Genomic DNA, 9,532 nt, shown 5'->3' on the forward strand with positions numbered 1-9,532 from the left:
GAAATAGACAAATTCCAAATTTGGGCTTCCAGATGCCCATATTCGAATGGAGGACTACGTTATACAAAATTTGATGTCTCTAGTACCGATGCTTTTTCACAGTGCGAGAAACGTACATACATTCATGCAGATTCTTCATTATTTATTTTCTTTAAATATACAGGTTTCTAATATTTGGTGGACTCAACGTGAAAAAATTAAACCGACATTTATAGTGAACCGACTCAAAATGCCAAAACGAAAGTAATAGCCCTTAAGGGCAAATTGCCCCTTTGGGGTAAAAATACCCTTCATTTCTAATTATTGATTGCTGATAGTTAAACTTATTGATGTGTAAAAATGGCTCGTTCGTCTTTCATCTATGTGCTGCATCAATAAAAATGGTTTGGAATTCTAAGATACATTCATTTTCCCGTCTGTTTCTTTTCATTTATCTGAAAATGAAAAGCCTCATTGTTCTTATTGGAGCCATGTTACGTGCTACTTCTTGAAATATGCATGTATTTAGAGCTATTTACATTAAGTTAACGCAGGTCATTATCTACCTAGCAGACAAACCTTTTTGACTGCAGTATAAGCGTACGTGTATCTTGGTTAGGCATTCTAAGTAACTGTAATTTAAATAATGTACAGATGGGAGTTGTCACAAGGGTGTAAATTCTGATTCCTTTCAGGATTTCTACACTTAACATTTAGAGACATTTTAATCTGGCATCAATTTAGAATTATTAGTCGAAAGGGTCTTTGTGCCTATAGTTTTCGTTTTGCGATTTTGCATTGAAAAACTTTAAAAGGCTGTATCACATTTCAAATCGTTACCGCCAATACTATCGCCCTGTATTATATTTGAAGAAATTAAATAATGAAGAATGTGCATCGATGTATGTATATTTCCCGCATTGTGATAAAACAACGGTACCTAGAGCCATCCAATTTTGAACGACGTAATCCTACTGCGAATAGTAGCATTTGAAATTTGGAATTTGTTTCATTATCGATTTCACATTTTGTAAAACTTTAACGAATTTTTGATCAACAAACTTAAGGATTTAAAAGCGAGCAATGGCAACACTCTGCGGGGGGGGGGGGACTTTTTATCTCCAGCGCACGGAACTGCGTATCGGAAATTCTAAAGTTTGGTTTATTTAATTACAGCAAAGTACACTGGGGCTATCTGCCTAAAGAGAGGGAGGGCTTTCTAAGGGAAACTGGTTTGTATACACGTTACACATGGGAAAAACCACGAAAGCGCCCATGCAGCCAGCCCGTTCGTGGGGTCCGAGTACCGGTGTTCAGCGACGTTACCGCTCGGCCGCTGGTGTGCCCCGGAAATTTTAAAGAGATGCTCGTTTTAAAATTGTTTTGCGGCATTGCTGTTGAACTGAATTTTATAGTTTAAGTGCGAAGAATATGATATTTAATAATTTAATAAATAAATGTAACATACAAAACGTTAAAAAAAAAAAAAAAAGCTTCTTGGGACGTAATTTAAATCTGATGAAACCTTTCAGATTAAAAATTTTTTTTTTCTCGTTATCTTCTTTCTTACATACGTACATTGAACCACCTCGTAGCGACCACCTTTCAAAAGAAAAATAGTATTTCTGAGAACATGAAGAAACATCAATACTGAACGGCTACTTTCGAATTTGGTCATCTCCACAGAAGTTTGATTTGATTTGGTTTATTTCACTACGGCAAAGCACACGAGGGCTATCTGCCTAAAGAGAGGGATGCCTTCGAGGAGGACTTTCTAAGGGAAACGGATCGACAGAGAACCAAAGGCATTTGGAATTGATTGCGATCACTTTAGAAGGGTTTGCTTATATGAGTATTTCTGAAGACATAAATAATCATTGGTATTGAGCATCGAAGTCAAATATCTATATGGAAAATCTAAGTCATCTAGAACTGGGAATTGATTGCGATCACTTTAGAAGGGTTGCTTATATGAGTATTTCTGAAGACATAAATAATCATTGGTATTGAGCATCGAAGTCAAATATCTATATGGAAAATCCAAGTCATCTAGAACTGAGGGTGTCGTTTTAGGGGTATATGTTCAACTATAGAATTCTCTAAATTAATATATAGGACTTATGATAGGTAAGGAAATAATTTGATGCAACTTTCTTTCGCTTTTTAATAATACTAAATCTCATTCTTTCGTGAAGTAATGGAATGTTCGTAAAGTAAACATTAAAGCGCTTTTTTTTTTAGCTCTTTCGTACCCTTCAATCAAAGCATATTTTTTAAAGTAATAGAAAAGAATGTATTTTTGAATTTAAAAGGTTTTCGGTGCAAAGTCAGATTTAAAATATTTCGGGCAGGGGAGGAAAAGGCGAAACTGACAAAATTTAACCGTAGTTTCAAATCAAACTAAGGACTAAGGATTAATATTTACTGAGTACCTATAATTTTAGTAACTATTCACCAAAGTGACTACAACCGGCTACTTCAAGGTGCACCGTTTCATACATCTTCCAGTAAGCTGAATAGATCACTGATCCATCTTGCACATGATGAAGAATTTTCTCCGTCAGTGTAATGGCATCTGTATTCGAGATTTGAAAGACAATCTTCCCGGCATATTCCTCCAAAAATCCAAGACAGTTTCTAGCAAGGGTGCAGCGCGTAAAAGAACGCTGGCGGCGAAAACGATACACGGCCTAAAAATTTTAAATTCATTGTAAGTACTTGCCATACTTAATTACGTTTTATACAATTTGTCATATGTAAGTACTTAGTGAGTATGAAAAAAAAATTATATTAATCACTGAGCATTTTTAGTCTAAAGGGCGTTTGTTCCTGAAGGACTATTGTTTTCGTTTTGCGATTTTGCGTTGGTTCACTATAAATATCTGTTTCACTTTTCAAACTGTTGCCACCAAATGTTAGAGTCCTGCATTATATTTGAAGAATTAATTAATGAAAAATCTGCATTAAATGTATGTATATTTCTCGCATAGTGATAAAACAGCGGTACATAGAGCCATCGAATTTTGAATGACGTAATCCTACTGCGAATATCGGGCATGTGGAAGGCCAAATTTGAAATCTGCTTTATTATCGATTTCGTATTTTGTAAAACTTTAGCGAATTTTTGATGAACAAACTCAAGGATTTCAAAGCGAGGCATGGCAACGCTGTACAAAAAAAAAAAAAAAAAAAAAAAAAAAAAAAATTAAAATTAAAATCACTTATTAGATTTTTATCTTTTTATTTATTTATTTATTTATTTTTAATTTGGGGGCTGCTATCTTAGGAAAGTACACGGGCAGCCAATGGCCTGAGAACGGCCCCCTAAAAATCCGCCTCTTGTGGAAGTACTCTGCTTGTGATGTTCTTTAGTCCGGATGAACAAACTGTTATCGATTTCAACTATTTTATTGCAACTGCCTATTCGCCCACTGAATCTTCGCATCATATGTAGGGATGACTGAGAAATTGAACGATTTCAAAGCGAGCAATGGCAACACTGTACCTCCCCCCCCAAAAAAAAAAATCTCCAGCGCGCTGTTTATCGAAAATTGTAAAGATAGGCTCATTTAAAAATTATTTTGTGGTATTGCTCTTGAGCTGAATTTTATGGTTTAAGTGCGAAGAACATGATATTTAATAAATATAAGCAACACACACATACACACACATACACACACACACACACACACACACACACACCAAAAAAAAAAAAAAAAAAAAAAAACTTTGGGCGTAATGTAAAATTTGATAGCTTTCAGGCTTTATTTATTTATTTTTTTTTTTAGCTCAAAGGAGCGTTAGCTTAGAAGGGCTATTAATTTCGTTTTGGCATTTTGCGTCGATTCACTGTAAATGTCCGTGTCACTTTTCAAACTGTTGCCAACCCAATATTATCGCGCTGTATTACATTTAAAGAAATTAAATAATGAAGAATCTGCATATGTTTCACGCATTGTGATAAAACAACGGTATCCGGAGCCATCCAATTTTGAGTAACGTATTCCTCCTCCGAATATGGATATATTCGTTTACAAGAATAAATAAATTAAATAACCGTTTTAAGGAATATTAGAGCCCTACATTATAACCTTTCACCGTAAATGCAACAATAAAAATTCGAAAGCGGCAAGGAAAGCGATTTAAATTAATGAGCTCCTCGGTCACGTAGTCATAACCAGAAGTTAGCAATGTGAGCGAACGATACGCGGCGAAATAATCGTGGGGGTAATATAAGAATGATGTGATTAAGAACAAGAGCTTGATAATAATGCTTGGTGATTGAATAGCATTACCGTTTCAGTGAATAAAGAGATACAATATTTCGAGAGATAAATAATGACGACGATTCTCTTTCTTCTACAGAAGCAATTTTTAGCGGAATATTACCTTTGCAGAAAGATGATGAAATTAGCTCCTGAAACTACAGCTAGGCCACCAGCGGCCAAGCCATAAAAGCCGCTGAACACTGGTAGTTTGCTCCGGTGTTCGAATTCCGGCGAACGGGCTGGCTGCATGGGCCTTTTCGTGGTAACGTGGATACGTGCTAGTTTCCCTTAAAAAGGCCTCCACGGGGCATCCGTGTAGTGCCTAAGTGTAAAGCAAGTAAGAACTTAAAAAAAAAAAAAAAAAAAAAAAAACCACTAGGTCAGCAGTTCTTAACTTTTTGACTAACGCATACCATCTAACCAAAAACTGAAAATCTGTGGTACCACCAATACAAAGTATTACTACCACCACCACTCTTGAACAAAGGTTCAAATCGCATACATTTATGAGTGCTAGAGAAAAAACTCGGTCAGGATGCTGGGGATTTAATTTTGGAATTTGAATTCCCTGAACTAGGGGATTTGTGAGATCTGTGCGGTTTTAAGGAATATTTTTGCAGCTTTTGGATCTTGCTGAATACTTTTTTCAGTTCCTGAAAAAAATTCAGGTTGGCTTTAAATGAAAAGTTTCAATGCACATATACATTTTGCAAGATAGCATCCTCATCTGTTATTTTATTTGAAACGATCGCCAAGCTAAGATTGAATTTTGCTAAATCCTGCTTAGTACGGAAGAACATTCTGCATTTAAAAAGATATACACTTTTTTTTAAGCTGTTGAAGATTGATCATAAAAATGAACTACAGCCAGAGGATTTGTGAGATCGTTGCGGTTTTAATGAATAGCTTCGCAACTTGGGTCTTGCTAAACACTTTTGAGTAGTAAAATCCGAACTGTGTTCAAATGAGTAAAACTGTGATAAGTCGCCAAACCTAGAAAGCAAAACTAATGAATGAAATACGGGCGCCAAGTTTCACTGAAGCGGCGCGCGAAAAAATTATATTACTATATAACTGGCGGTAAATTTGCAGCTAAGCGCAGCTGCACGTGAAAGGATTGAAGAACAATCGAAGATTAGTGATGCAAAATTAAAGTCTGCTTGATGAAATGTGTTCATCCTTAGCCTTTTATAAACAAAGATAACGCATTATCGTGAATTCAGAGGAAATACAAAACATTTTCGAATATATTTTAGGAGCATTTAATTCACATTCGATTTTCTTCCATTTGTGTAGTAATAGGTAATATTAACCTCCCCCCTTTTTTTTCAGAACAACTACATACATTTTAGGTCACGATGATGAAGAGATTCCAAACATTGCGACAAAGTAGAAAACCGATCTAATTCTAATTTATCAGAACTAGAATTATTTGCGAAAAGCAACTTAAACGGCGAAATAAGCTTGCTTCTGTCAAAAGACTACGCTTCATCTAAAGGAAAATTAGTGCTGTTAAGAATGATTTTAAAACCGATATCACCGTTTGCAATATACAAACCGCCGTCTGTTAAACTCAGCTGTTCATAAACTCAAATAGGTTTAGAAGGGAAGGGATTTTAATAAGCGGCGAGTACTGTATGTAATTTAATAATACGGTGTCACCATAACGGTCTGTTTATTTATCTGCATGTTAGCTTCAAAATTCTTCCTTTGCCCTAAAACCGAACCATAACATTCCATTAAATTTTACCAACTATTTGCATCAATTTTTTTAACATTAATTTACTTACATTAAGGAACATTCTATCCTTTGATATTTATACATTACTTTTTTGTTCCACGTGTACACTGAGGAGGAGGGGGAAAAAAAAATAAAAAGGACATTTCTAATATCTCCCGTTTACTGGGCCGACTGACAAAATTCAAATTACGCTTTTTTATGTCTCGAAAGCGCGACTTAGGATATATATTAGATTTTTATATAGCATTGTTCTAACGTAGGTATTTTGACACAACTTCGGACGCTTTCTGAAATAACATGCCAATTTTTTTCCTTATTTCGATTCTACGACTTAAATTATGTCAAACTGTCAAATTTTGTAAAAATCGCACGAGTAATTTAAAAAAAATTAGCTTTAAAAACTTTAGCTCCTCCATGTTAATTGGATTTGACATATATTTATTAACATCTCCTTTTTTTTTTTAAACTTATTTGATTCTTTCTTTCAAATTTCAAAATTTAGGTTCATTCCTAATAAAATTCGCCCATTTTTGTTTAATGATTTATTTTTAAAATTTGTATTTTTAAATAACTTTTATAAATTTTTCGAAAAACATTTTGAATTATAATTTATAAAATTTTTATTATCATCTTAAAATAGATGTTTTTCTAAGCATACCTGTAAAAAATTAGAGTTTTTTATTCAAAATTTCCTACCATATACATGCATTTACATTTTGGCGTGTTTTGAAGTTTGCCTTATTTATTACAAGCGATAATAATGAAATAGTGGTTAACGCACTTCGTTAAAATAATTTGAAAGAATGAACGATGGACCTTTTTTCTTTCTCCTGCATCAACGAAAAAAAATCTGATGTGTACACCACATGACTTCCTTGTATTGGAATATTAAATTGGAATATTAAATTACACGCATTTTTTCTTGCATTTCATTTAAACTTATTGGATTGAATTAAATCTACTTCGCCGACAGCGCATAAATAGAATAAATGCAATAGAATAAATGCATTCTTTAAAATTCACTCTAGTATTTGTTTACCATAGCGACACTCTGGCGCTAGATTCACTTAATAGTATTAATAATTATATAGCAGTTAACTTATATAATAATTATGTAACGGAAACTAAGTTAACTGTTATACAATCCAATAATTATATAACAGTTAACGTATATATTTCGTTCATATTATAACTCATAATGCACAAAAATTACATCATTTAAAAAATAGAATTATCTAATAGTTGCCACATGTTCTATTCAAATACTATAATAAAGCTAGAATGATGTATAAAAGAAATTAAGCAAACAAAACAAAAAAGAAACAGTTTTTCACAGACGACTGAGTATTTCTCATTCAATTAATTCAGTTCTCACTTCGCGACAAGGCAAAAATACATAAAAACTCAAAATATCTGTATTAAAAATTACGAAGTAAATCTTAAACACTTATTTCCTCGAAAAATTCCAGAAAGGATTAAGCATGATTTAATTCACAATAATAAATGAAGGCGTTATCTTTGTTGTTGCGAAGCTAAGTTTCTCTAGATTTGCAACAAATCCACTATCCTGCTGTTTCAAATGTAAACAATCAATGGCCGCCATCAAAAAAATTATTAAGCTTAGCGGCACTTAAACAACTTTAAAATTGTTGATAATTCTAAAAATATTGCATACAGATTTACTAAAGGCATAAAAACCTTAACCGGAAGAAAAGAACAACATAATTCAATCATTTTTAAAGCAAAAAAATGTACAGTTTACAAACATATAAAAGTAAAGAAACTAAGATCACTGAGCCGGGTAACAGAGTGGATATATATATAAATATATTTATATACGTTTGGTGCGTCCGATTGCAACCAAAATACGAGGTGCACATCTACATGTTATAGCAGTCCTATATACAAAATTTCAACTTTCTGAGTCTACTCGTTTTCGTGTTATGCGAGATACGTACGTACGTTCGTACGGACGCCACGAAAAATTCTCTTCAGAATTCATTTTAAAGCAGATTTATAATTTTTTTGGAGGAAAAGAGTGTTTTATTCTGTCCTTACGTACAGATATCACGCAAAAACATTGTTATATTGCATTCGATAGCGGTCAAAATGGATATTTTCGTTGAAATATGCTGCCTGAAACTTTTCGCGATTACAATACTTCCTTTTTACTTCGTACAAGGAAGTAAAAAAGAAAGTAAGTTGTTTGCTATAAATAAAAAATTTCGCGAAATTGCAAATGCGCCAAGATAAATTTTTGAATTTCTCCATAAATTTGGCACCAAATTTTACAAAATTTAATATTTAGGGAAAATTTTAAGCGTAGAAACGAAATATGGTAAAAAAAAAGTCATGAATTTAAGAAAAAGATCCAATTTTGTGTCAAAATACCGATATTAGAATAATGCTATATATAAGTTTAATATGTATCGTAAGTCGCTCTTTCGAAACATGAAAAATGCAGTTTGAATTTCGTCAATTGGGCCAGTAGAACGGGTGATAGAGAACTATACTCCTCTTTTTTTTCCTTTCTTCTTCTTTCTTCCCCCCCCCCCGTAGTGCACAGGTATAAAATTTGATAATGAAATACGTGACTAATATATATTTAACTAAAAAAAATGTATCAATAATGTATTTTTAGTATAATTAATTTTCGCCGTTGTTAACAATTTTCTGGCTATTTAGCTTGCGTCTCGAATAAAAAAAAAAAAAAAAAAAAAAAAATTAAATACTTCTTTATGTAAAGCTGTCGATAGTAACTAACTACGTCGGACCAGTCTAAATAATTTTACATTTTATTCTCATGTTAACATAAAGACATTCACTTTGTACTAAATACAAACTCAACAACAAAACATTTAAAATTCTAAAAGATTTTCCCGCTACGAAATATGGCATTACGCCAGCTTCATCTAACTGTCATAGAAGTACAACTCAATGAATGAATTAACTATGTAGTATCCGTTTTAGAATTCTGTTTACTGTTGCCATTTTGTATTTGTTAAACATTATAGTCATTATTTTGTAAGTCTTACCATGTAAATGATAAACAAATTATAGTTTGTTCTCAATTAATTAACTTTTAAACTGTTAAAGTTACAATGATCGAACTGTGTGACATATGTGTTGACAAAATTAAGTACGAAGCTATAGAAGTATTTGTAATTTTAAAAACTGAAATGGAAATAATTAAATGTTTAATCGGTCCCGAAGTAATTTTTACTGCACTATGCTCTTGGAGACAGCAATTGAGAATTTGAAGGGGGAACTGAGACACCAGCTGAGAGAAGTATTGTCCTGTCAGTCAGCCCCAAGCGGCCCTAAAAGTGACCAGGAACGCAGAAAGCACCGTATCAGTGCCGAAGGGTGCGGAAGTTACAGCTTTATTTTTTACATATCAAATAACAGTTGAATGTCTACCAATTAGACAGTTACCTTGTATCCCTGCCGTATTTTCGGGACTTTGAAGACCCCCCCATTCTTTACAGCCCTGAATTCTCTATCCTATCCTCTGTTCTTAACAGCGCTAGATAAAAGGAAGAAT

This window comes from Stegodyphus dumicola, chromosome 9 (genome assembly GCF_044657685.1).
Source record: "Stegodyphus dumicola isolate Sdum_Otavi_A_Nest chromosome 9, ASM4465768v1".
In the NCBI taxonomy this organism is placed as follows: Eukaryota; Metazoa; Arthropoda; class Arachnida; order Araneae; family Eresidae; genus Stegodyphus; species Stegodyphus dumicola.